The following is an 18,520-nucleotide window of genomic DNA, read 5'->3' as shown; positions in this document are numbered from 1 at the left end:
TTGTCTAGGTCAGAAATCAAGTGTCCACAAAGGAGAGCTTAGGCGGAGGTGATGAGCAGCAGCCATTGTTATGCACACCTACAAACAGGGTACCACAGCAAGGGAGAATTGCGCCAAGAGCTTGGCGTGGACATCCAACACTTGTGGATTATCGCTTCTCGGCCTTTTGGCTAAGATCAAGTGTAGTATCTGTTCTTATCAGTTTAATATCTGATATGTCCTCTATGTGAGGACTACATATTAAGCAGATTTTTGGCAAGAGGAGCAGAAATTTGGAGCTTGCTACCTTCTCTCCACGCATCGACCTAGCATTGCAGTGCCGCTGGGAACGGTGCACTCTGTTCTTACCTTGTAGAAAAGCAAACACTCAAACAATTGTGGAGTTTTAAAGGTGAATTCTACACTGGGTCAATGAAACTGAGGCAATGGCCTGGCAGAGTTTGACAAGTGTGCAAAACCGCTCTGATGACTCACTGCCTTGTGAAGTGATCATGCATGACTCTGCACGGGGTCACAATGAGCTTCAACTGGATTCCAAATTGAATCAGAAGCGTTTGTCAAAAACTGAAACTGGTTTTCACTCAAGATCCTCTGGGAGACTTGGTGAGAAAGCAGAGTCAGCTTTTTGGACCCAATGTAAGTGGTTCAGGGATGTATCGCTTAAAAAGGCTTAAAAGCCAATCACTAGTCAGGGCAGGAGCAAATAAAGACTTGTATAATTTTGGTTGGCAGATGGGGGCGTGGTGGGAATGTTGTATACTAGAATCTGACATGCGGAAAGCAAAGAGAGGCCCACCGCGTAGGTGGTGACTGTGACCGAGAGGCTCCTCCGCTGCTCTCGAACAGAGGGCCATGCTGACTCTGGTTTCTCTTCATAACGCACAAGTCTTTCGCCTTTTACTAAAGACTTCCGTGGAGAGGAACAAACATGAGTTGAATCTATTTTTGGCAGGCTTTGCTTTATGGCTGAGCCTTATGAAATTGTGAAAAGTCAAAGAATTGTCTAGGTCAGAAATCAAGTGTCCACAAAGGAGAGCTTAGGCGGAGGTGATGAGCAGCAGCCATTGTTATGCACACCTACAAACGGGGTACCACAGCAAGGGAGAATTGCGCCAAGAGCTTGGCATGGACATCCAACACTTGTGGATTATCGCTTCTCGGCCTTTTGGCTAAGATCAAGTGTAGTATCTGTTCTTATCAGTTTAATATCTGATATGTCCTCTATATGAGGACTACATATTAAGCAGATTTTTGGCAAGAGGAGCAGAAATTTGGAGCTTGCTCCCTTCTCTCCACGCATCGACCTAGCATTGCAGTGCCGCTGGGAACGTTGCACTCTGTTCTTACCTTGTAGAAAAGCAAACACTCAAACAATTGTGGAGTTTTAAAGGTGAATTCTACACTGGGTCAATGAAACTGAGGCAATGGCCTGGCAGAGTTTGACAAGTGTGCAAAACCGCTCTGATGACTCACTGCCTTGTGAAGTGATCATGCATGACTCTGCACGGGGTCACAATGAGCTTCAACTGGATTCCAAATTGAATCAGAAGCGTTTGTCAAAAACTGAAACTGGTTTTCACTCAAGATCCTCTGGGAGACTTGGTGAGAAAGCAGAGTCAGCTTTTTGGACCCAATGTAAGTGGTTCAGGGATGTATCGCTTAAAAAGGCTTAAAAGCCAATCACTAGTCAGGGCAGGAGCAAATAAAGACTTGTATAATTTTGGTTGGCAGATGGGGGCGTGGTGGGAATGTTGTATACTAGAATCTGACATGCGGAAAGCAAAGAGAGGCCCACCGCGTAGGTGGTGACTGTGACCGAGAGGCTCCTCCGCTGCTCTCGAACAGAGGGCCATGCTGACTCTGGTTTCTCTTCATAACGCACAAGTCTTTCGCCTTTTACTAAAGACTTCCGTGGAGAGGAACAAACATGAGTTGAATCTATTTTTGGCAGGCTTTGCTTTATGGCTGAGCCTTATGAAATTGTGAAAAGTCAAAGAATTGTCTAGGTCAGAAATCAAGTGTCCACAAAGGAGAGCTTAGGCGGAGGTGATGAGCAGCAGCCATTGTTATGCACACCTACAAACGGGGTACCACAGCAAGGGAGAATTGCGCCAAGAGCTTGGCGTGGACATCCAACACTTGTGGATTATCGCTTCTCGGCCTTTTGGCTAAGATCAAGTGTAGTATCTGTTCTTATCAGTTTAATATCTGATATGTCCTCAATATGAGGACTACATATTAAGCAGATTTTTGGCAAGAGGAGCAGAAATTTGGAGCTTGCTCCCTTCTCTCCACGCATCGACCTAGCATTGCAGTGCTGCTGGGAACGGTGCACTCTGTTCTTACCTTGTAGAAAAGCAAACACTCAAACAATTGTGGAGTTTTAAAGGTGAATTCTACACTGGGTCAATGAAACTGAGGGAATGGCCTAGCAGAGTTTGACAAGTGTGCAAAACCGCTCTGATGACTCACTGCCTTGTGAAGTGATCATGCATGACTCTGCACGGGGTCACAATGAGCTTCAACTGGATTCCAAATTGAATCAGAAGCGTTTGTCAAAAACTGAAACTGGTTTTCACTCAAGATCCTCTGGGAGACTTGGTGAGAAAGCAGAGTCAGCTTTTTGGACCCAATGTAAGTGGTTCAGGGATGTATCGCTTAAAAAGGCTTAAAAGCCAATCACTAGTCAGGGCAGGAGCAAATAAAGACTTGTATAATTTTGGTTGGCAGATGGGGGCGTGGTGGGAATGTTGTATACTAGAATCTGACATGCGGAAAGCAAAGAGAGGCCCACCGCGTAGGTGGTGACTGTGACCGAGAGGCTCCTTCACTGCTCTCGAACAGAGGGCCATGCTGACTCTGGTTTCTCTTCATAACGCACAAGTCTTTCGCCTTTTACTAAAGACTTCCGTGGAGAGGAACAAACATGAGTTGAATCTATTTTTGGCAGGCTTTGCTTTATGGCTGAGCCTTATGAAATTGTGAAAAGTCAAAGAATTGTCTAGGTCAGAAATCAAGTGTCCACAAAGAGCTTAGGCGGAGGTGATGAGCAGCAGCCATTGTTATGCACACCTACAAACGGGGTACCACAGCAAGGGAGAATTGCGCCAAGAGCTTGGCGTGGACATCCAACACTTGTGGATTATCGCTTCTCGGCCTTTTGGCTAAGATCAAGTGTAGTATCTGTTCTTATCAGTTTAATATCTGATATGTCCTCTATATGAGGACTACATATTAAGCAGATTTTTGGCAAGAGGAGCAGAAATTTGGAGCTTGCTCCCTTCTCTCCACGCATCGACCTAGCATTGCAGTGCCGCTGGGAACGGTGCACTCTGTTCTTACCTTGTAGAAAAGCAAACACTCAAACAATTGTGGAGTTTTAAAGGTGAATTCTACACTGGGTCAATGAAACTGAGGCAATGGCCTGGCAGAGTTTGACAAGTGTGCAAAACCGCTCTGATGACTCACTGCCTTGTGAAGTGATCATGCATGACTCTGCACGGGGTCACAATGAGCTTCAACTGGATTCCAAATTGAATCAGAAGCGTTTGTCAAAAACTGAAACTGGTTTTCACTCAAGATCCTCTGGGAGACTTGGTGAGAAAGCAGAGTCAGCTTTTTGGACCCAATGTAAGTGGTTCAGGGATGTATCGCTTAAAAAGGCTTAAAAGCCAATCACTAGTCAGGGCAGGAGCAAATAAAGACTTGTATAATTTTGGTTGGCAGATGGGGGCGTGGTGGGAATGTTGTATACTAGAATCTGACATGCGGAAAGCAAAGAGAGGCCCACCGCGTAGGTGGTGACTGTGACCGAGAGGCTCCTTCACTGCTCTCGAACAGAGGGCCATGCTGACTCTGGTTTCTCTTCATAACGCACAAGTCTTTCGCCTTTTACTAAAGACTTCCGTGGAGAGGAACAAACATGAGTTGAATCTATTTTTGGCAGGCTTTGCTTTATGGCTGAGCCTTATGAAATTGTGAAAAGTCAAAGAATTGTCTAGGTCAGAAATCAAGTGTCCACAAAGAGCTTAGGCGGAGGTGATGAGCAGCAGCCATTGTTATGCACACCTACAAACGGGGTACCACAGCAAGGGAGAATTGCGCCAAGAGCTTGGCGTGGACATCCAACACTTGTGGATTATCGCTTCTCGGCCTTTTGGCTAAGATCAAGTGTAGTATCTGTTCTTATCAGTTTAATATCTGATATGTCCTCTATATGAGGACTACATATTAAGCAGATTTTTGGCAAGAGGAGCAGAAATTTGGAGCTTGCTCCCTTCTCTCCACGCATCGACCTAGCATTGCAGTGCCGCTGGGAACGGTGCACTCTGTTCTTACCTTGTAGAAAAGCAAACACTCAAACAATTGTGGAGTTTTAAAGGTGAATTCTACACTGGGTCAATGAAACTGAGGGAATGGCCTGGCAGAGTTTGACAAGTGTGCAAAACCGCTCTGATGACTCACTGCCTTGTGAAGTGATCATGCATGACTCTGCACGGGGTCACAATGAGCTTCAACTGGATTCCAAATTGAATCAGAAGCGTTTGTCAAAAACTGAAACTGTTTTCACTCAAGATCCTCTGGGAGACTTGGTGAGAAAGCAGAGTCAGCTTTTTGGACCCAATGTAAGTGGTTCAGGGATGTATCGCTTAAAAAGGCTTAAAAGCCAATCACTAGTCAGGGCAGGAGCAAATAAAGACTTGTATAATTTTGGTTGGCAGATGGGGGCGTGGTGGGAATGTTGTATACTAGAATCTGACATGCGGAAAGCAAAGAGAGGCCCACCGCGTAGGTGGTGACTGTGACCGAGAGGCTCCTCCGCTGCTCTCGAACAGAGGGCCATGCTGACTCTGGTTTCTCTTCATAACGCACAAGTCTTTCGCCTTTTACTAAAGACTTCCGTGGAGAGGAACAAACATGAGTTGAATCTATTTTTGGCAGGCTTTGCTTTATGGCTGAGCCTTATGAAATTGTGAAAAGTCAAAGAATTGTCTAGGTCAGAAATCAAGTGTCCACAAAGGAGAGCTTAGGCGGAGGTGATGAGCAGCAGCCATTGTTATGCACACCTACAAACGGGGTACCACAGCAAGGGAGAATTGCGCCAAGAGCTTGGCGTGGACATCCAACACTTGTGGATTATCGCTTCTCGGCCTTTTGGCTAAGATCAAGTGTAGTATCTGTTCTTATCAGTTTAATATCTGATATGTCCTCTATATGAGGACTACATATTAAGCAGATTTTTGGCAAGAGGAGCAGAAATTTGGAGCTTGCTCCCTTCTCTCCACGCATCGACCTAGCATTGCAGTGCTGCTGGGAACGGTGCACTCTGTTCTTACCTTGTAGAAAAGCAAACACTCAAACAATTGTGGAGTTTTAAAGGTGAATTCTACACTGGGTCAATGAAACTGAGGCAATGGCCTGGCAGAGTTTGACAAGTGTGCAAAACCGCTCTGATGACTCACTGCCTTGTGAAGTGATCATGCATGACTCTGCACGGGGTCACAATGAGCTTCAACTGGATTCCAAATTGAATCAGAAGCGTTTGTCAAAAACTGAAACTGGTTTTCACTCAAGATCCTCTGGGAGACTTGGTGAGAAAGCAGAGTCAGCTTTTTGGACCCAATGTAAGTGGTTCAGGGATGTATCGCTTAAAAAGGCTTAAAAGCCAATCACTAGTCAGGGCAGGAGCAAATAAAGACTTGTATAATTTTGGTTGGCAGATGGGGGCGTGGTGGGAATGTTGTATACTAGAATCTGACATGCGGAAAGCAAAGAGAGGCCCACCGCGTAGGTGGTGACTGTGACCGAGAGGCTCCTTCACTGCTCTCGAACAGAGGGCCATGCTGACTCTGGTTTCTCTTCATAACGCACAAGTCTTTCGCCTTTTACTAAAGACTTCCGTGGAGAGGAACAAACATGAGTTGAATCTATTTTTGGCAGGCTTTGCTTTATGGCTGAGCCTTATGAAATTGTGAAAAGTCAAAGAATTGTCTAGGTCAGAAATCAAGTGTCCACAAAGAGCTTAGGCGGAGGTGATGAGCAGCAGCCATTGTTATGCACACCTACAAACGGGGTACCACAGCAAGGGAGAATTGCGCCAAGAGCTTGGCGTGGACATCCAACACTTGTGGATTATCGCTTCTCGGCCTTTTGGCTAAGATCAAGTGTAGTATCTGTTCTTATCAGTTTAATATCTGATATGTCCTCTATATGAGGACTACATATTAAGCAGATTTTTGGCAAGAGGAGCAGAAATTTGGAGCTTGCTCCCTTCTCTCCACGCATCGACCTAGCATTGCAGTGCCGCTGGGAACGGTGCACTCTGTTCTTACCTTGTAGAAAAGCAAACACTCAAACAATTGTGGAGTTTTAAAGGTGAATTCTACACTGGGTCAATGAAACTGAGGGAATGGCCTGGCAGAGTTTGACAAGTGTGCAAAACCGCTCTGATGACTCACTGCCTTGTGAAGTGATCATGCATGACTCTGCACGGGGTCACAATGAGCTTCAACTGGATTCCAAATTGAATCAGAAGCGTTTGTCAAAAACTGAAACTGTTTTCACTCAAGATCCTCTGGGAGACTTGGTGAGAAAGCAGAGTCAGCTTTTTGGACCCAATGTAAGTGGTTCAGGGATGTATCGCTTAAAAAGGCTTAAAAGCCAATCACTAGTCAGGGCAGGAGCAAATAAAGACTTGTATAATTTTGGTTGGCAGATGGGGGCGTGGTGGGAATGTTGTATACTAGAATCTGACATGCGGAAAGCAAAGAGAGGCCCACCGCGTAGGTGGTGACTGTGACCGAGAGGCTCCTCCGCTGCTCTCGAACAGAGGGCCATGCTGACTCTGGTTTCTCTTCATAACGCACAAGTCTTTCGCCTTTTACTAAAGACTTCCGTGGAGAGGAACAAACATGAGTTGAATCTATTTTTGGCAGGCTTTGCTTTATGGCTGAGCCTTATGAAATTGTGAAAAGTCAAAGAATTGTCTAGGTCAGAAATCAAGTGTCCACAAAGGAGAGCTTAGGCGGAGGTGATGAGCAGCAGCCATTGTTATGCACACCTACAAACGGGGTACCACAGCAAGGGAGAATTGCGCCAAGAGCTTGGCGTGGACATCCAACACTTGTGGATTATCGCTTCTCGGCCTTTTGGCTAAGATCAAGTGTAGTATCTGTTCTTATCAGTTTAATATCTGATATGTCCTCTATATGAGGACTACATATTAAGCAGATTTTTGGCAAGAGGAGCAGAAATTTGGAGCTTGCTCCCTTCTCTCCACGCATCGACCTAGCATTGCAGTGCTGCTGGGAACGGTGCACTCTGTTCTTACCTTGTAGAAAAGCAAACACTCAAACAATTGTGGAGTTTTAAAGGTGAATTCTACACTGGGTCATTGAAACTGAGGGAATGGCCTAGCAGAGTTTGACAAGTGTGCAAAACCGCTCTGATGACTCACTGCCTTGTGAAGTGATCATGCATGACTCTGCACGGGGTCACAATGAGCTTCAACTGGATTCCAAATTGAATCAGAAGCGTTTGTCAAAAACTGAAACTGGTTTTCACTCAAGATCCTCTGGGAGACTTGGTGAGAAAGCAGAGTCAGCTTTTTGGACCCAATGTAAGTGGTTCAGGGATGTATCGCTTAAAAAGGCTTAAAAGCCAATCACTAGTCAGGGCAGGAGCAAATAAAGACTTGTATAATTTTGGTTGGCAGATGGGGGCGTGGTGGGAATGTTGTATACTAGAATCTGACATGCGGAAAGCAAAGAGAGGCCCACCGCGTAGGTGGTGACTGTGACCGAGAGGCTCCTCCGCTGCTCTCGAACAGAGGGCCATGCTGACTCTGGTTTCTCTTCATAACGCACAAGTCTTTCGCCTTTTACTAAAGACTTCCGTGGAGAGGAACAAACATGAGTTGAATCTATTTTTGGCAGGCTTTGCTTTATGGCTGAGCCTTATGAAATTGTGAAAAGTCAAAGAATTGTCTAGGTCAGAAATCAAGTGTCCACAAAGGAGAGCTTAGGCGGAGGTGATGAGCAGCAGCCATTGTTATGCACACCTACAAACGGGGTACCACAGCAAGGGAGAATTGCGCCAAGAGCTTGGCATGGACATCCAACACTTGTGGATTATCGCTTCTCGGCCTTTTGGCTAAGATCAAGTGTAGTATCTGTTCTTATCAGTTTAATATCTGATATGTCCTCTATATGAGGACTACATATTAAGCAGATTTTTGGCAAGAGGAGCAGAAATTTGGAGCTTGCTCCCTTCTCTCCACGCATCGACCTAGCATTGCAGTGCGGCTGGGAACGGTGCACTCTGTTCTTACCTTGTAGAAAAGCAAACACTCAAACAATTGTGGAGTTTTAAAGGTGAATTCTACACTGGGTCAATGAAACTGAGGCAATGGCCTGGCAGAGTTTGACAAGTGTGCAAAACCGCTCTGATGACTCACTGCCTTGTGAAGTGATCATGCATGACTCTGCACGGGGTCACAATGAGCTTCAACTGGATTCCAAATTGAATCAGAAGCGTTTGTCAAAAACTGAAACTGGTTTTCACTCAAGATCCTCTGGGAGACTTGGTGAGAAAGCAGAGTCAGCTTTTTGGACCCAATGTAAGTGGTTCAGGGATGTATCGCTTAAAAAGGCTTAAAAGCCAATCACTAGTCAGGGCAGGAGCAAATAAAGACTTGTATAATTTTGGTTGGCAGATGGGGGCGTGGTGGGAATGTTGTATACTAGAATCTGACATGCGGAAAGCAAAGAGAGGCCCACCGCGTAGGTGGTGACTGTGACCGAGAGGCTCCTTCACTGCTCTCGAACAGAGGGCCATGCTGACTCTGGTTTCTCTTCATAACGCACAAGTCTTTCGCCTTTTACTAAAGACTTCCGTGGAGAGGAACAAACATGAGTTGAATCTATTTTTGGCAGGCTTTGCTTTATGGCTGAGCCTTATGAAATTGTGAAAAGTCAAAGAATTGTCTAGGTCAGAAATCAAGTGTCCACAAAGAGCTTAGGCGGAGGTGATGAGCAGCAGCCATTGTTATGCACACCTACAAACGGGGTACCACAGCAAGGGAGAATTGCGCCAAGAGCTTGGCGTGGACATCCAACACTTGTGGATTATCGCTTCTCGGCCTTTTGGCTAAGATCAAGTGTAGTATCTGTTCTTATCAGTTTAATATCTGATATGTCCTCTATATGAGGACTACATATTAAGCAGATTTTTGGCAAGAGGAGCAGAAATTTGGAGCTTGCTCCCTTCTCTCCACGCATCGACCTAGCATTGCAGTGCCGCTGGGAACGGTGCACTCTGTTCTTACCTTGTAGAAAAGCAAACACTCAAACAATTGTGGAGTTTTAAAGGTGAATTCTACACTGGGTCAATGAAACTGAGGCAATGGCCTGGCAGAGTTTGACAAGTGTGCAAAACCGCTCTGATGACTCACTGCCTTGTGAAGTGATCATGCATGACTCTGCACGGGGTCACAATGAGCTTCAACTGGATTCCAAATTGAATCAGAAGCGTTTGTCAAAAACTGAAACTGGTTTTCACTCAAGATCCTCTGGGAGACTTGGTGAGAAAGCAGAGTCAGCTTTTTGGACCCAATGTAAGTGGTTCAGGGATGTATCGCTTAAAAAGGCTTAAAAGCCAATCACTAGTCAGGGCAGGAGCAAATAAAGACTTGTATAATTTTGGTTGGCAGATGGGGGCGTGGTGGGAATGTTGTATACTAGAATCTGACATGCGGAAAGCAAAGAGAGGCCCACCGCGTAGGTGGTGACTGTGACCGAGAGGCTCTTCCGCTGCTCTCGAACAGAGGGCCATGCTGACTCTGGTTTCTCTTCATAACGCACAAGTCTTTCGCCTTTTACTAAAGACTTCCGTGGAGAGGAACAAACATGAGTTGAATCTATTTTTGGCAGGCTTTGCTTTATGGCTGAGCCTTATGAAATTGTGAAAAGTCAAAGAATTGTCTAGGTCAGAAATCAAGTGTCCACAAAGGAGAGCTTAGGCGGAGGTGATGAGCAGCAGCCATTGTTATGCACACCTACAAACGGGGTACCACAGCAAGGGAGAATTGCGCCAAGAGCTTGGCGTGGACATCCAACACTTGTGGATTATCGCTTCTCGGCCTTTTGGCTAAGATCAAGTGTAGTATCTGTTCTTATCAGTTTAATATCTGATATGTCCTCTATATGAGGTCTACATATTAAGCAAATTTTTGGCAAGAGGAGCAGAAATTTGATGCTTGCTCCCTTCTCTCCACGCATCGACCTAGCATTGCAGTGCCGCTGGGAACGGTGCACTCTGTTCTTACCTTGTAGAAAAGCAAACACTCAAACAATTGTGGAGTTTTAAAGGTGAATTCTACACTGGGTCAATGAAACTGAGGGAATAGCCTGGCAGAGTTTGACAAGTGTGCAAAACCGCTCTGATGACTCACTGCCTTGTGAAGTGATCATGCATGACTCTGCAAGGGGTCACAATGAGCTTCAACTGGATTCCAAATTGAATCAGAAGCGTTTGTCAAAAACTGAAACTGTTTTCACTCAAGATCCTCTGGGAGACTTGGTGAGAAAGCAGAGTCAGCTTTTTGGACCCAATGTAAGTGGTTCAGGGATGTATCGCTTAAAAAGGCTTAAAAGCCAATCACTAGTCAGGGCAGGAGCAAATAAAGACTTGTATAATTTTGGTTGGCAGATGGGGGCGTGGTGGGAATGTTGTATACTAGAATCTGACATGCGGAAAGCAAAGAGAGGCCCACCGCGTAGGTGGTGACTGTGACCGAGAGGCTCCTCCGCTGCTCTCGAACAGAGGGCCATGCTGACTCTGGTTTCTCTTCATAACGCACAAGTTTTTCGCCTTTTACTAAAGACTTCCGTGGAGAGGAACAAACATGAGTTGAATCTATTTTTGGCAGGCTTTGCTTTATGGCTGAGCCTTATGAAATTGTGAAAAGTCAAAGAATTGTCTAGGTCAGAAATCAAGTGTCCACAAAGGAGAGCTTAGGCGGAGGTGATGAGCAGCAGCCATTGTTATGCACACCTACAAACGGGGTACCACAGCAAGGGAGAATTGCGCCAAGAGCTTGGCGTGGACATCCAACACTTGTGGATTATCGCTTCTCGGCCTTTTGGCTAAGATCAAGTGTAGTATCTGTTCTTATCAGTTTAATATCTGATATGTCCTCTATATGAGGACTACATATTAAGCAGATTTTTGGCAAGAGGAGCAGAAATTTGGAGCTTGCTCCCTTCTCTCCACGCATCGACCTAGCATTGCAGTGCTGCTGGGAACGGTGCACTCTGTTCTTACCTTGTAGAAAAGCAAACACTCAAACAATTGTGGAGTTTTAAAGGTGAATTCTACACTGGGTCATTGAAACTGAGGGAATGGCCTAGCAGAGTTTGACAAGTGTGCAAAACCGCTCTGATGACTCACTGCCTTGTGAAGTGATCATGCATGACTCTGCACGGGGTCACAATGAGCTTCAACTGGATTCCAAATTGAATCAGAAGCGTTTGTCAAAAACTGAAACTGGTTTTCACTCAAGATCCTCTGGGAGACTTGGTGAGAAAGCAGAGTCAGCTTTTTGGACCCAATGTAAGTGGTTCAGGGATGTATCGCTTAAAAAGGCTTAAAAGCCAATCACTAGTCAGGGCAGGAGCAAATAAAGACTTGTATAATTTTGGTTGGCAGATGGGGGCGTGGTGGGAATGTTGTATACTAGAATCTGACATGCGGAAAGCAAAGAGAGGCCCACCGCGTAGGTGGTGACTGTGACCGAGAGGCTCCTCCGCTGCTCTCGAACAGAGGGCCATGCTGACTCTGGTTTCTCTTCATAACGCACAAGTCTTTCGCCTTTTACTAAAGACTTCCGTGGAGAGGAACAAACATGAGTTGAATCTATTTTTGGCAGGCTTTGCTTTATGGCTGAGCCTTATGAAATTGTGAAAAGTCAAAGAATTGTCTAGGTCAGAAATCAAGTGTCCACAAAGGAGAGCTTAGGCGGAGGTGATGAGCAGCAGCCATTGTTATGCACACCTACAAACGGGGTACCACAGCAAGGGAGAATTGCGCCAAGAGCTTGGCATGGACATCCAACACTTGTGGATTATCGCTTCTCGGCCTTTTGGCTAAGATCAAGTGTAGTATCTGTTCTTATCAGTTTAATATCTGATATGTCCTCTATATGAGGACTACATATTAAGCAGATTTTTGGCAAGAGGAGCAGAAATTTGGAGCTTGCTCCCTTCTCTCCACGCATCGACCTAGCATTGCAGTGCGGCTGGGAACGGTGCACTCTGTTCTTACCTTGTAGAAAAGCGAACACTCAAACAATTGTGGAGTTTTAAAGGTGAATTCTACACTGGGTCAATGAAACTGAGGCAATGGCCTGGCAGAGTTTGACAAGTGTGCAAAACCGCTCTGATGACTCACTGCCTTGTGAAGTGATCATGCATGACTCTGCACGGGGTCACAATGAGCTTCAACTGGATTCCAAATTGAATCAGAAGCGTTTGTCAAAAACTGAAACTGGTTTTCACTCAAGATCCTCTGGGAGACTTGGTGAGAAAGCAGAGTCAGCTTTTTGGACCCAATGTAAGTGGTTCAGGGATGTATCGCTTAAAAAGGCTTAAAAGCCAATCACTAGTCAGGGCAGGAGCAAATAAAGACTTGTATAATTTTGGTTGGCAGATGGGGGCGTGGTGGGAATGTTGTATACTAGAATCTGACATGCGGAAAGCAAAGAGAGGCCCACCGCGTAGGTGGTGACTGTGACCGAGAGGCTCCTTCACTGCTCTCGAACAGAGGGCCATGCTGACTCTGGTTTCTCTTCATAACGCACAAGTCTTTCGCCTTTTACTAAAGACTTCCGTGGAGAGGAACAAACATGAGTTGAATCTATTTTTGGCAGGCTTTGCTTTATGGCTGAGCCTTATGAAATTGTGAAAAGTCAAAGAATTGTCTAGGTCAGAAATCAAGTGTCCACAAAGGAGAGCTTAGGCGGAGGTGATGAGCAGCAGCCATTGTTATGCACACCTACAAACGGGGTACCACAGCAAGGGAGAATTGCGCCAAGAGCTTGGCGTGGACATCCAACACTTGTGGATTATCGCTTCTCGGCCTTTTGGCTAAGATCAAGTGTAGTATCTGTTCTTATCAGTTTAATATCTGATATGTCCTCAATATGAGGACTACATATTAAGCAGATTTTTGGCAAGAGGAGCAGAAATTTGGAGCTTGCTCCCTTCTCTCCACGCATCGACCTAGCATTGCAGTGCTGCTGGGAACGGTGCACTCTGTTCTTACCTTGTAGAAAAGAAAACACTCAAACAATTGTGGAGTTTTAAAGGTGAATTCTACACTGGGTCAATGAAACTGAGGGAATGGCCTAGCAGAGTTTGACAAGTGTGCAAAACCGCTCTGATGACTCACTGCCTTGTGAAGTGATCATGCATGACTCTGCACGGGGTCACAATGAGCTTCAACTGGATTCCAAATTGAATCAGAAGCGTTTGTCAAAAACTGAAACTGGTTTTCACTCAAGATCCTCTGGGAGACTTGGTGAGAAAGCAGAGTCAGCTTTTTGGACCCAATGTAAGTGGTTCAGGGATGTATCGCTTAAAAAGGCTTAAAAGCCAATCACTAGTCAGGGCAGGAGCAAATAAAGACTTGTATAATTTTGGTTGGCAGATGGGGGCGTGGTGGGAATGTTGTATACTAGAATCTGACATGCGGAAAGCAAAGAGAGGCCCACCGCGTAGGTGGTGACTGTGACCGAGAGGCTCCTTCACTGCTCTCGAACAGAGGGCCATGCTGACTCTGGTTTCTCTTCATAACGCACAAGTCTTTCGCCTTTTACTAAAGACTTCCGTGGAGAGGAACAAACATGAGTTGAATCTATTTTTGGCAGGCTTTGCTTTATGGCTGAGCCTTATGAAATTGTGAAAAGTCAAAGAATTGTCTAGGTCAGAAATCAAGTGTCCACAAAGAGCTTAGGCGGAGGTGATGAGCAGCAGCCATTGTTATGCACACCTACAAACGGGGTACCACAGCAAGGGAGAATTGCGCCAAGAGCTTGGCGTGGACATCCAACACTTGTGGATTATCGCTTCTCGGCCTTTTGGCTAAGATCAAGTGTAGTATCTGTTCTTATCAGTTTAATATCTGATATGTCCTCTATATGAGGACTACATATTAAGCAGATTTTTGGCAAGAGGAGCAGAAATTTGGAGCTTGCTCCCTTCTCTCCACGCATCGACCTAGCATTGCAGTGCCGCTGGGAACGGTGCACTCTGTTCTTACCTTGTAGAAAAGCAAACACTCAAACAATTGTGGAGTTTTAAAGGTGAATTCTACACTGGGTCAATGAAACTGAGGCAATGGCCTGGCAGAGTTTGACAAGTGTGCAAAACCGCTCTGATGACTCACTGCCTTGTGAAGTGATCATGCATGACTCTGCACGGGGTCACAATGAGCTTCAACTGGATTCCAAATTGAATCAGAAGCGTTTGTCAAAAACTGAAACTGGTTTTCACTCAAGATCCTCTGGGAGACTTGGTGAGAAAGCAGAGTCAGCTTTTTGGACCCAATGTAAGTGGTTCAGGGATGTATCGCTTAAAAAGGCTTAAAAGCCAATCACTAGTCAGGGCAGGAGCAAATAAAGACTTGTATAATTTTGGTTGGCAGATGGGGGCGTGGTGGGAATGTTGTATACTAGAATCTGACATGCGGAAAGCAAAGAGAGGCCCACCGCGTAGGTGGTGACTGTGACCGAGAGGCTCCTCCGCTGCTCTCGAACAGAGGGCCATGCTGACTCTGGTTTCTCTTCATAACGCACAAGTCTTTCGCCTTTTACTAAAGACTTCCGTGGAGAGGAACAAACATGAGTTGAATCTATTTTTGGCAGGCTTTGCTTTATGGCTGAGCCTTATGAAATTGTGAAAAGTCAAAGAATTGTCTAGGTCAGAAATCAAGTGTCCACAAAGGAGAGCTTAGGCGGAGGTGATGAGCAGCAGCCATTGTTATGCACACCTACAAACGGGGTACCACAGCAAGGGAGAATTGCGCCAAGAGCTTGGCATGGACATCCAACACTTGTGGATTATCGCTTCTCGGCCTTTTGGCTAAGATCAAGTGTAGTATCTGTTCTTATCAGTTTAATATCTGATATGTCCTCTATATGAGGACTACATATTAAGCAGATTTTTGGCAAGAGGAGCAGAAATTTGGAGCTTGCTCCCTTCTCTCCACGCATCGACCTAGCATTGCAGTGCCGCTGGGAACGGTGCACTCGGTTCTTACCTTGTAGAAAAGCAAACACTCAAACAATTGTGGAGTTTTAAAGGTGAATTCTACACTGGGTCAATGAAACTGAGGCAATGGCCTGGCAGAGTTTGACAAGTGTGCAAAACCGCTCTGATGACTCACTGCCTTGTGAAGTGATCATGCATGACTCTGCACGGGGTCACAATGAGCTTCAACTGGATTCCAAATTGAATCAGAAGCGTTTGTCAAAAACTGAAACTGGTTTTCACTCAAGATCCTCTGGGAGACTTGGTGAGAAAGCAGAGTCAGCTTTTTGGACCCAATGTAAGTGGTTCAGGGATGTATCGCTTAAAAAGGCTTAAAAGCCAATCACTAGTCAGGGCAGGAGCAAATAAAGACTTGTATAATTTTGGTTGGCAGATGGGGGCGTGGTGGGAATGTTGTATACTAGAATCTGACATGCGGAAAGCAAAGAGAGGCCCACCGCGTAGGTGGTGACTGTGACCGAGAGGCTCCTCCGCTGCTCTCGAACAGAGGGCCATGCTGACTCTGGTTTCTCTTCATAACGCACAAGTCTTTCGCCTTTTACTAAAGACTTCCGTGGAGAGGAACAAACATGAGTTGAATCTATTTTTGGCAGGCTTTGCTTTATGGCTGAGCCTTATGAAATTGTGAAAAGTCAAAGAATTGTCTAGGTCAGAAATCAAGTGTCCACAAAGGAGAGCTTAGGCGGAGGTGATGAGCAGCAGCCATTGTTATGCACACCTACAAACGGGGTACCACAGCAAGGGAGAATTGCGCCAAGAGCTTGGCGTGGACATCCAACACTTGTGGATTATCGCTTCTCGGCCTTTTGGCTAAGATCAAGTGTAGTATCTGTTCTTATCAGTTTAATATCTGATATGTCCTCAATATGAGGACTACATATTAAGCAGATTTTTGGCAAGAGGAGCAGAAATTTGGAGCTTGCTCCCTTCTCTCCACGCATCGACCTAGCATTGCAGTGCTGCTGGGAACGGTGCACTCTGTTCTTACCTTGTAGAAAAGCAAACACTCAAACAATTGTGGAGTTTTAAAGGTGAATTCTACACTGGGTCAATGAAACTGAGGGAATGGCCTAGCAGAGTTTGACAAGTGTGCAAAACCGCTCTGATGACTCACTGCCTTGTGAAGTGATCATGCATGACTCTGCACGGGGTCACAATGAGCTTCAACTGGATTCCAAATTGAATCAGAAGCGTTTGTCAAAAACTGAAACTGGTTTTCACTCAAGATCCTCTGGGAGACTTGGTGAGAAAGCAGAGTCAGCTTTTTGGACCCAATGTAAGTGGTTCAGGGATGTATCGCTTAAAAAGGCTTAAAAGCCAATCACTAGTCAGGGCAGGAGCAAATAAAGACTTGTATAATTTTGGTTGGCAGATGGGGGCGTGGTGGGAATGTTGTATACTAGAATCTGACATGCGGAAAGCAAAGAGAGGCCCACCGCGTAGGTGGTGACTGTGACCGAGAGGCTCCTTCACTGCTCTCGAACAGAGGGCCATGCTGACTCTGGTTTCTCTTCATAACGCACAAGTCTTTCGCCTTTTACTAAAGACTTCCGTGGAGAGGAACAAACATGAGTTGAATCTATTTTTGGCAGGCTTTGCTTTATGGCTGAGCCTTATGAAATTGTGAAAAGTCAAAGAATTGTCTAGGTCAGAAATCAAGTGTCCACAAAGAGCTTAGGCGGAGGTGATGAGCAGCAGCCATTGTTATGCACACCTACAAACGGGGTACCACAGCAAGGGAGAATTGCGCCAAGAGCTTGGCGTGGACATCCAACACTTGTGGATTATCGCTTCTCGGCCTTTTGGCTAAGATCAAGTGTAGTATCTGTTCTTATCAGTTTAATATCTGATATGTCCTCTATATGAGGACTACATATTAAGCAGATTTTTGGCAAGAGGAGCAGAAATTTGGAGCTTGCTCCCTTCTCTCCACGCATCGACCTAGCATTGCAGTGCCGCTGGGAACGGTGCACTCTGTTCTTACCTTGTAGAAAAGCAAACACTCAAACAATTGTGGAGTTTTAAAGGTGAATTCTACACTGGGTCAATGAAACTGAGGCAATGGCCTGGCAGAGTTTGACAAGTGTGCAAAACCGCTCTGATGACTCACTGCCTTGTGAAGTGATCATGCATGACTCTGCACGGGGTCACAATGAGCTTCAACTGGATTCCAAATTGAATCAGAAGCGTTTGTCAAAAACTGAAACTGGTTTTCACTCAAGATCCTCTGGGAGACTTGGTGAGAAAGCAGAGTCAGCTTTTTGGACCCAATGTAAGTGGTTCAGGGATGTATCGCTTAAAAAGGCTTAAAAGCCAATCACTAGTCAGGGCAGGAGCAAATAAAGACTTGTATAATTTTGGTTGGCAGATGGGGGCGTGGTGGGAATGTTGTATACTAGAATCTGACATGCGGAAAGCAAAGAGAGGCCCACCGCGTAGGTGGTGACTGTGACCGAGAGGCTCCTCCGCTGCTCTCGAACAGAGGGCCATGCTGACTCTGGTTTCTCTTCATAACGCACAAGTCTTTCGCCTTTTACTAAAGACTTCCGTGGAGAGGAACAAACATGAGTTGAATCTATTTTTGGCAGGCTTTGCTTTATGGCTGAGCCTTATGAAATTGTGAAAAGTCAAAGAATTGTCTAGGTCAGAAATCAAGTGTCCACAAAGGAGAGCTTAGGCGGAGGTGATGAGCAGCAGCCATTGTTATGCACACCTACAAACGGGGTACCACAGCAAGGGAGAATTGCGCCAAGAGCTTGGCGTGGACATCCAACACTTGTGGATTATCGCTTCTCGGCCTTTTGGCTAAGATCAAGTGTAGTATCTGTTCTTATCAGTTTAATATCTGATATGTCCTCAATATGAGGACTACATATTAAGCAGATTTTTGGCAAGAGGAGCAGAAATTTGGAGCTTGCTCCCTTCTCTCCACGCATCGACCTAGCATTGCAGTGCTGCTGGGAACGGTGCACTCTGTTCTTACCTTGTAGAAAAGCAAACACTCAAACAATTGTGGAGTTTTAAAGGTGAATTCTACACTGGGTCAATGAAACTGAGGGAATGGCCTAGCAGAGTTTGACAAGTGTGCAAAACCGCTCTGATGACTCACTGCCTTGTGAAGTGATCATGCATGACTCTGCACGGGGTCACAATGAGCTTCAACTGGATTCCAAATTGAATCAGAAGCGTTTGTC

General features: G+C 45.5%; 37 non-coding genes across 37 annotated transcripts; all 37 read left to right on the top strand.

The window, feature by feature from the left end:
- Positions 1 to 150: 150 nt before the first annotated feature.
- On the top strand, positions 151 to 342 carry LOC128451901 (U2 spliceosomal RNA). Its single transcript, XR_008340424.1, has one exon. It is a non-coding gene; the product is annotated as a U2 spliceosomal RNA (small nuclear RNA).
- Positions 343 to 856: 514 nt separating this feature from the next.
- LOC128452100 (U5 spliceosomal RNA) lies at positions 857 to 969 on the top strand. Its single transcript, XR_008340607.1, has one exon. It is a non-coding gene; the product is annotated as a U5 spliceosomal RNA (small nuclear RNA).
- A 180-nt stretch (positions 970 to 1,149) lies between these two features.
- LOC128451869 (U2 spliceosomal RNA) lies at positions 1,150 to 1,341 on the top strand. The gene has a single exon (XR_008340395.1). It is a non-coding gene; the product is annotated as a U2 spliceosomal RNA (small nuclear RNA).
- A 514-nt stretch (positions 1,342 to 1,855) lies between these two features.
- LOC128452099 (U5 spliceosomal RNA) lies at positions 1,856 to 1,968 on the top strand. The gene has a single exon (XR_008340606.1). It is a non-coding gene; the product is annotated as a U5 spliceosomal RNA (small nuclear RNA).
- A 180-nt stretch (positions 1,969 to 2,148) lies between these two features.
- Positions 2,149 to 2,340, top strand: LOC128452840 (U2 spliceosomal RNA). The gene has a single exon (XR_008341322.1). It is a non-coding gene; the product is annotated as a U2 spliceosomal RNA (small nuclear RNA).
- Positions 2,341 to 2,854: 514 nt separating this feature from the next.
- Positions 2,855 to 2,967, top strand: LOC128452098 (U5 spliceosomal RNA). The gene has a single exon (XR_008340605.1). It is a non-coding gene; the product is annotated as a U5 spliceosomal RNA (small nuclear RNA).
- Positions 2,968 to 3,144: 177 nt separating this feature from the next.
- Positions 3,145 to 3,336, top strand: LOC128452902 (U2 spliceosomal RNA). Its single transcript, XR_008341382.1, has one exon. It is a non-coding gene; the product is annotated as a U2 spliceosomal RNA (small nuclear RNA).
- Positions 3,337 to 3,850: 514 nt separating this feature from the next.
- LOC128452097 (U5 spliceosomal RNA) lies at positions 3,851 to 3,963 on the top strand. Its single transcript, XR_008340604.1, has one exon. It is a non-coding gene; the product is annotated as a U5 spliceosomal RNA (small nuclear RNA).
- A 177-nt stretch (positions 3,964 to 4,140) lies between these two features.
- On the top strand, positions 4,141 to 4,332 carry LOC128452901 (U2 spliceosomal RNA). The gene has a single exon (XR_008341381.1). It is a non-coding gene; the product is annotated as a U2 spliceosomal RNA (small nuclear RNA).
- A 513-nt stretch (positions 4,333 to 4,845) lies between these two features.
- LOC128452096 (U5 spliceosomal RNA) lies at positions 4,846 to 4,958 on the top strand. Its single transcript, XR_008340603.1, has one exon. It is a non-coding gene; the product is annotated as a U5 spliceosomal RNA (small nuclear RNA).
- Positions 4,959 to 5,138: 180 nt separating this feature from the next.
- On the top strand, positions 5,139 to 5,330 carry LOC128451741 (U2 spliceosomal RNA). Its single transcript, XR_008340274.1, has one exon. It is a non-coding gene; the product is annotated as a U2 spliceosomal RNA (small nuclear RNA).
- Positions 5,331 to 5,844: 514 nt separating this feature from the next.
- LOC128452095 (U5 spliceosomal RNA) lies at positions 5,845 to 5,957 on the top strand. Its single transcript, XR_008340602.1, has one exon. It is a non-coding gene; the product is annotated as a U5 spliceosomal RNA (small nuclear RNA).
- Positions 5,958 to 6,134: 177 nt separating this feature from the next.
- On the top strand, positions 6,135 to 6,326 carry LOC128452900 (U2 spliceosomal RNA). The gene has a single exon (XR_008341380.1). It is a non-coding gene; the product is annotated as a U2 spliceosomal RNA (small nuclear RNA).
- A 513-nt stretch (positions 6,327 to 6,839) lies between these two features.
- On the top strand, positions 6,840 to 6,952 carry LOC128452092 (U5 spliceosomal RNA). Its single transcript, XR_008340600.1, has one exon. It is a non-coding gene; the product is annotated as a U5 spliceosomal RNA (small nuclear RNA).
- A 180-nt stretch (positions 6,953 to 7,132) lies between these two features.
- Positions 7,133 to 7,324, top strand: LOC128451740 (U2 spliceosomal RNA). Its single transcript, XR_008340273.1, has one exon. It is a non-coding gene; the product is annotated as a U2 spliceosomal RNA (small nuclear RNA).
- Positions 7,325 to 7,838: 514 nt separating this feature from the next.
- Positions 7,839 to 7,951, top strand: LOC128452091 (U5 spliceosomal RNA). Its single transcript, XR_008340599.1, has one exon. It is a non-coding gene; the product is annotated as a U5 spliceosomal RNA (small nuclear RNA).
- Positions 7,952 to 8,131: 180 nt separating this feature from the next.
- LOC128451835 (U2 spliceosomal RNA) lies at positions 8,132 to 8,323 on the top strand. The gene has a single exon (XR_008340362.1). It is a non-coding gene; the product is annotated as a U2 spliceosomal RNA (small nuclear RNA).
- Positions 8,324 to 8,837: 514 nt separating this feature from the next.
- LOC128452090 (U5 spliceosomal RNA) lies at positions 8,838 to 8,950 on the top strand. Its single transcript, XR_008340598.1, has one exon. It is a non-coding gene; the product is annotated as a U5 spliceosomal RNA (small nuclear RNA).
- A 177-nt stretch (positions 8,951 to 9,127) lies between these two features.
- On the top strand, positions 9,128 to 9,319 carry LOC128452899 (U2 spliceosomal RNA). Its single transcript, XR_008341379.1, has one exon. It is a non-coding gene; the product is annotated as a U2 spliceosomal RNA (small nuclear RNA).
- A 514-nt stretch (positions 9,320 to 9,833) lies between these two features.
- Positions 9,834 to 9,946, top strand: LOC128452328 (U5 spliceosomal RNA). The gene has a single exon (XR_008340826.1). It is a non-coding gene; the product is annotated as a U5 spliceosomal RNA (small nuclear RNA).
- Positions 9,947 to 10,126: 180 nt separating this feature from the next.
- On the top strand, positions 10,127 to 10,318 carry LOC128451943 (U2 spliceosomal RNA). The gene has a single exon (XR_008340463.1). It is a non-coding gene; the product is annotated as a U2 spliceosomal RNA (small nuclear RNA).
- A 513-nt stretch (positions 10,319 to 10,831) lies between these two features.
- On the top strand, positions 10,832 to 10,944 carry LOC128452498 (U5 spliceosomal RNA). Its single transcript, XR_008340992.1, has one exon. It is a non-coding gene; the product is annotated as a U5 spliceosomal RNA (small nuclear RNA).
- Positions 10,945 to 11,124: 180 nt separating this feature from the next.
- Positions 11,125 to 11,316, top strand: LOC128451739 (U2 spliceosomal RNA). Its single transcript, XR_008340272.1, has one exon. It is a non-coding gene; the product is annotated as a U2 spliceosomal RNA (small nuclear RNA).
- Positions 11,317 to 11,830: 514 nt separating this feature from the next.
- On the top strand, positions 11,831 to 11,943 carry LOC128452089 (U5 spliceosomal RNA). The gene has a single exon (XR_008340597.1). It is a non-coding gene; the product is annotated as a U5 spliceosomal RNA (small nuclear RNA).
- A 180-nt stretch (positions 11,944 to 12,123) lies between these two features.
- LOC128451834 (U2 spliceosomal RNA) lies at positions 12,124 to 12,315 on the top strand. The gene has a single exon (XR_008340361.1). It is a non-coding gene; the product is annotated as a U2 spliceosomal RNA (small nuclear RNA).
- Positions 12,316 to 12,829: 514 nt separating this feature from the next.
- Positions 12,830 to 12,942, top strand: LOC128452088 (U5 spliceosomal RNA). Its single transcript, XR_008340596.1, has one exon. It is a non-coding gene; the product is annotated as a U5 spliceosomal RNA (small nuclear RNA).
- Positions 12,943 to 13,122: 180 nt separating this feature from the next.
- On the top strand, positions 13,123 to 13,314 carry LOC128452839 (U2 spliceosomal RNA). The gene has a single exon (XR_008341321.1). It is a non-coding gene; the product is annotated as a U2 spliceosomal RNA (small nuclear RNA).
- Positions 13,315 to 13,828: 514 nt separating this feature from the next.
- LOC128452087 (U5 spliceosomal RNA) lies at positions 13,829 to 13,941 on the top strand. The gene has a single exon (XR_008340595.1). It is a non-coding gene; the product is annotated as a U5 spliceosomal RNA (small nuclear RNA).
- Positions 13,942 to 14,118: 177 nt separating this feature from the next.
- On the top strand, positions 14,119 to 14,310 carry LOC128452898 (U2 spliceosomal RNA). Its single transcript, XR_008341378.1, has one exon. It is a non-coding gene; the product is annotated as a U2 spliceosomal RNA (small nuclear RNA).
- A 514-nt stretch (positions 14,311 to 14,824) lies between these two features.
- Positions 14,825 to 14,937, top strand: LOC128452086 (U5 spliceosomal RNA). Its single transcript, XR_008340594.1, has one exon. It is a non-coding gene; the product is annotated as a U5 spliceosomal RNA (small nuclear RNA).
- A 180-nt stretch (positions 14,938 to 15,117) lies between these two features.
- On the top strand, positions 15,118 to 15,309 carry LOC128451821 (U2 spliceosomal RNA). The gene has a single exon (XR_008340349.1). It is a non-coding gene; the product is annotated as a U2 spliceosomal RNA (small nuclear RNA).
- Positions 15,310 to 15,823: 514 nt separating this feature from the next.
- LOC128452085 (U5 spliceosomal RNA) lies at positions 15,824 to 15,936 on the top strand. Its single transcript, XR_008340593.1, has one exon. It is a non-coding gene; the product is annotated as a U5 spliceosomal RNA (small nuclear RNA).
- Positions 15,937 to 16,116: 180 nt separating this feature from the next.
- On the top strand, positions 16,117 to 16,308 carry LOC128452838 (U2 spliceosomal RNA). The gene has a single exon (XR_008341320.1). It is a non-coding gene; the product is annotated as a U2 spliceosomal RNA (small nuclear RNA).
- Positions 16,309 to 16,822: 514 nt separating this feature from the next.
- LOC128452084 (U5 spliceosomal RNA) lies at positions 16,823 to 16,935 on the top strand. Its single transcript, XR_008340592.1, has one exon. It is a non-coding gene; the product is annotated as a U5 spliceosomal RNA (small nuclear RNA).
- Positions 16,936 to 17,112: 177 nt separating this feature from the next.
- LOC128452897 (U2 spliceosomal RNA) lies at positions 17,113 to 17,304 on the top strand. The gene has a single exon (XR_008341377.1). It is a non-coding gene; the product is annotated as a U2 spliceosomal RNA (small nuclear RNA).
- Positions 17,305 to 17,818: 514 nt separating this feature from the next.
- Positions 17,819 to 17,931, top strand: LOC128452083 (U5 spliceosomal RNA). The gene has a single exon (XR_008340591.1). It is a non-coding gene; the product is annotated as a U5 spliceosomal RNA (small nuclear RNA).
- A 180-nt stretch (positions 17,932 to 18,111) lies between these two features.
- Positions 18,112 to 18,303, top strand: LOC128452835 (U2 spliceosomal RNA). The gene has a single exon (XR_008341318.1). It is a non-coding gene; the product is annotated as a U2 spliceosomal RNA (small nuclear RNA).
- The last annotated feature ends 217 nt before the right edge of the window (positions 18,304 to 18,520 follow it).

Source organism: Pleuronectes platessa, chromosome 11 (genome assembly GCF_947347685.1).
Source record: "Pleuronectes platessa chromosome 11, fPlePla1.1, whole genome shotgun sequence".
Taxonomy (NCBI): domain Eukaryota; kingdom Metazoa; phylum Chordata; class Actinopteri; order Pleuronectiformes; family Pleuronectidae; genus Pleuronectes; species Pleuronectes platessa.
This window is presented reverse-complemented; position numbering and strand designations above follow the sequence as displayed.